Source organism: Scomber japonicus, chromosome 22 (genome assembly GCF_027409825.1).
Source record: "Scomber japonicus isolate fScoJap1 chromosome 22, fScoJap1.pri, whole genome shotgun sequence".
NCBI lineage: Eukaryota > Metazoa > Chordata > Actinopteri > Scombriformes > Scombridae > Scomber > Scomber japonicus.
The window spans coordinates 24,415,108-24,420,107 of NC_070599.1; the positions used below are offsets into that span (position 1 = coordinate 24,415,108).

Genomic DNA, 5,000 nt, shown 5'->3' on the forward strand with positions numbered 1-5,000 from the left:
GCTGCCTGAAATACCACTTGTTGCCGGGGGAAACATCACCCAAATCTCTGCTTATTGGCTGGAGGTGTTGCCTGGCAACCACAGCTTATTAGATTAATATTTATCTGGTAAAGGGGAGTTGTGTTGAATTATTTAATCTTAATATTTTATAAGCTCAGGAAGATGTGAGGTGAACATTTAAAAGGAGTTTAAAGAAGTTGTACGGGAGACCAAAAAGGCCAAAACTGTTAATTACTAATATTTGCTGATTTTTATATGATTTTAAAACTCAGTCTCTTTGGTTTTTGGAGGGTAAAATGATACAGAAGTGAAAAAAAAACAACAAATAAAAAAAAAACATGACGTGATTTTTAGTGTTAAATGTTGAGATTTGGTGTTTTTCGGTCCTCGGCGGAGCTTTGTGGCGTCTCTCAGGTCAGTTTTTAGCTTTTCTCGTCCAAAAGTGTTTTTTTTTTTATTCAAGTGCACAACACTAATGAAACTACAAATTTAGTTATTTCTAAGAAGTCGCAGCTGCTTTTTTTTTTACTTCAAGTTCTCTTCGTTTCTTTCAAAATTAGTGAAATTTGTCACAAAGATAAAACAATCAGCGTCTTGTTTTAGATGCTAAACACAAATATTTACCCTAAAAACCTAAAAACCAGCGATTCCCAACTCAGACTCTTTAGCTTATTGTCATTATGGAGTTTCCCAATAAATCAATTTGACATATAATCTATAAAACATCTGCAAATAACCACAAAAAAAAAAAAAACGCAACTTTTTAGACCTCAAGCCGTCATTTTAAAGTAGTTTGATTCGTCCAATTTAGTCTAAAACCCAAAAATCTTTTAATTTATATAACAATATAAAATGTAAAATGTATATATGAATATCAGCTGATTTTCTGAGCATCATAAATGGGAATAATTGACTTTTTTTTGTGTGGCTTGTGACGCCTTAAAACCTTAAAAAGAAATAATAATTATGGTTAATGTCCAAAAAAGTGATAATTTGAGTCGTTTTTAGTGGTTTAATGAATCACAAGGGGGAAAAAGCAAAGATTCAAACTATAGAAATGTGTTAAAATGTATAATTTAGTTAAAGAAATGCTTTTTCCCCTCATGCTCCAGGTTGGGAAGCACTGCTAAATAACCAAGTAGAGATTATTTGATGTATTTAGACCTAAAATTGGGACTGTTTTTCTTAACCCTCCTGTTGTCCTCGAGTCAAGGAAGGAAGTTAGGAAGGGAGGAAGAAGGAAGGAAAGGAGGAAGGAAGGGAGAAAGGAGGAAGGGAAGGAGGAAGGGAGGGAGGGAGGGAAGGAGGAAGGAGGAAGGAAGGGAGAAAGGAGGAAGGGAAGGAGGGAGGGAGGAGGGAGGAAGGGAGGGAGAAAGGAGGAAGGAAGGGAGAAAGAAGGAAGGAGAGGAGGAAGGGAGAAAGGAGGAAGGGAGGGAGGAAGGGAAGGAAGGAAAGAAATGAGGGAAGGAGGAAGGAAGGAAGGAAGGAAGGAAGGGGGGGGAAGGAGGGAGGGAGGAAGGGAGAAAGAAGGAAGGAGAGGAGGAAGGGAGGGAGGGAGGGAGAAAGGAGGAAGGAAGGGAGAAAGAAGAAAGGGAGGGAGGGAGGGAAGGAAGGAAAGGAGGGAAGGAAAGAAATGAGGGAAGGAGGAAGGGAAGGAAGGGAGAAAGAAGGAAGGAGAGGAGGAAAGAAATGAGGGAAGGAGGAAGGAGGGAGGAAGGAGGAAGGAAGGAAGGAAGGAACAGTCAAAATAGATGGAGTCAAATTGACCCGGGAGGACGACAGGACGGTTAATTTTCACTTTTGGTAGAAAATAAAGAAGCACGAGGACTAAAAACTGCCCAATAAATCACTAGAAACACACGAAGGTCTGAGTGATGTAATGAGCAGTAAACCCCGTTAAAGGTTTATAGAGGTGAGACCGGCAGCTTGGAGTAATTACATTAATCCTCCTCCTCTCGTTCTCTCCTCCTCTCGTTCTCTCGCTGCCTCTTTTTAAACAACGACGACGTCTTGCAGATGTAAGGCTCCGCTCGGCGTTGGAGGGAGGAGAAGAAACTCTACTGTTTAACCCTCCTGTTGTGTTCGAGTCAAGAAAGGAAGGGAGGAAGGAAGGGAGGAAGGGAGGGAGGAAGGAAGGAAAGAAGGAAGGAAGGAAGGAAGGTAGGGGGGAGGGAGGAAAGAAGGAACGACAGAAGGAAGAAAGGGGAATTGAGGACGGAAGGAAGGGAGGAAAGGAAATAAGGAAGGGAGGAAGGAAGGATGGAGGAAAGAAGTAAGGAAAGAAGGTAGGAGGGAGGGAGGAAAGAAGGAGAGAAGAAGAAAGTTGGAAGGACAGAAGGAAGGAAGGAAGGAAGGAAGGAAAGGAAAATAGGAGGGAGGGACAAAGGAAAAGAGGAAGGAAGGAAGGAAGGAAGGAAGGAAGGAAGGAAGGAAGCCCCCCCCCCCCCCAAAAAAAAAAAAACCTGACACATGTAACAGTTACAGTACTGTGAGGCCGAGAAACACACGAACACACTCGGAGAGAAAAAAAAAAAACGTTTAAAGGCGACAGAGACGATTTGTTTTTTTTAAAGGAGGAAAAGAATAAAGATGTCTGCTGGTGTGAAAACAATACTGACTGAAGACTGAAGGTTGTTGCTTCTCGTCTCTGTTGCCTCTAAACGTCACGATTATTTTGGTACATTTTGGATTTGTTGGTTTTTAAAAACAGCGTTGACGACGACCTCTCCTCTCCTCTCATTGGTTAGCAGCAATAAAAAGTCAATGCCCTCTTCCTCCTCCTCCTCTTCTTCCTCTTCGTCTCCCATTGGTTTACATTCAACCATCATCATCATCAGCATCTTCTTCTTCGAGACGTCCTGTATGTCCATTGAACATTCACCCGTTGTCATAGAAACCAGTTTACATCCATGCCCTGTTGTCATAGAAACCAGTTTACATCCATGCCCTGTTGTCATAGAAACCAGTTTACATCCATGTTTCAGTGCCACAGATCTCGGCCGATGGTCATTTTTAGTCCGAACAGTTATTTGGTGAGTCAGTGCAGCCGTTAATCTTCATCGTTGTCGGCTGTTCTTCTTCTTCTTCTTCTTCATGAATTGAGTTGTTGTTGTTGTTGTTTGAATTTAAAGTTTTAAACAGCCAATCAGGACGCGTTGTGACATTCATACCTGTCTTGACTGTCAGACGTGACTTTGGTCAAAGAAGAGTCAAAGAAAGTGTTTCCTGTTTCTTTTTTTTTTTTTTTTTAGAAAATAAAATCAATTTTCCTCGTTGTCGTCATCGCAGTCTTTTTTAAAATCTCTGTTTGATGACATCACTTCCTCCTCCTCTTCGTCCTCGTCCTCCTCAGTCCGTCTCTTTCTTCCTGTCCTCCAGGTCGAAGTCCAGCACCAGAAGTTTGGTTTCCTCGGTGCCGTTCCTGCTGCCGGCGGCGCACACCAGCCGAGTGTCGGACGCTCTGATTCGCCACACGACCCCACCTGATGAGAAAAGGCAACGTGTGATTGGTTTGTATGAAATAAAGCAGTTTAAAAATACTTCATTACAAGTAAAAGTACTGCAGTATTATGAGTTAGTTAGCTAGTTTACACTACTTTATATACAGTTAGCTAGTTTATACTACTTTATATACAGTTAGCTAGTTTATATTACTTTATATACAGTTAGCTAGTTTACACTACTTTATATACAGTTAGCTAGTTTATATTACTTTATATACAGTTAGCTAGTTTATACTACTTTATATACAGTTAGCTAGTTTATATTACTTTATATACAGTTAGCTAGTTTACACTACTTTATATACAGTTAGCTAGTTTATATTACTTTATATACAGTTAGCTAGTTTACACTACTTTATATACAGTTAGCTAGTTTATATTACTTTATATACAGTTAGCTAGTTTACACTACTTTATATACAGTTAGCTAGTTTATATTACTTTATATACAGTTAGCTAGTTTATACTACTTTATATACAGTTAGCTAGTTTATACTACTTTATATACAGTTAGCTAGTTTATACTACTTTATATACAGTTAGCTAGTTTATATTACTTTATATACAGTTAGCTAGTTTAGTCCAGTGGTTCCCAACCTAGGGGTGGGGCCCCTCCAAAGGGGAAAGGGGAAAAAACAAAGTTCTGATACACAAATGTGTTTTGTGAGCCGACTACACACTGCTTTACTGGTTTCATCTTTAACAATGTGTTGTATTTTAAAAGCTTGTTATATTATCCATTGTGTCAAATCTTCATCTGAAAAGTAACTAAAGCTGTCAAATAAATGTAGTGGAGTAGAAAGTAGAAAGTAGAAAGCACCATCACATGGAAATACTACAATAAAGAACCTTAAACTACTTATCTACAGTACTTGAGTAATTGGTGGTCTTTACCTGATCCTCGGCTCTGCAGCGCCACCACGTCCCGCAGCCAGGCTCCGGTCCGCAGGTCCCACAGTTTGACCGTCCCGTCGTCGGAGCTGGACAGAACCAAACCTCGACAGAACTGCAGACACGTCACCGCCGACTGGTGCTTGTTGGGACCTGAAGGAGACGAATCATCGAATCATCACACGGTTGTGACCTTTGACCTCGTCATCAGCAGCAACAACATTTCAGCTCTGTGTTTAATCTATTTTATATTTATTTAACTCTTTCTCACCAAGATATCTCAAAAACTATAAACACTAAAGACATCATATTTGGTAAACACAGCTGTTATATGATTCTTCTTAACATATTAAAAAATGGCACCAATAACGCCATTATATGACCAGTTATGGAGGATACTGACACATGTCCATCATCAGTCCAGCCGACGGCAAAACACCCAAATTTATTCAATTAACATGATATAAAACAGAAAAACAGCAAATCTTTGCCTTTAAGAAGCTGAAACAAGAGAATATTTAACATTTTGGTGAGAAACATTCCTTAAATAAGTAATTATTAATCAAAATAATTGTCATTTAAGTTTTACTTTTTAAGGTTAGAACC

General features: G+C 39.5%; 1 pseudogene; it reads right to left on the minus strand.

The window, feature by feature from the left end:
* Positions 1-3,278: 3,278 nt before the first annotated feature.
* Positions 3,279-5,000, minus strand: part of LOC128384075 (F-box/WD repeat-containing protein 7-like) — an 18,189-nt pseudogene continuing 16,467 nt past the window's right edge.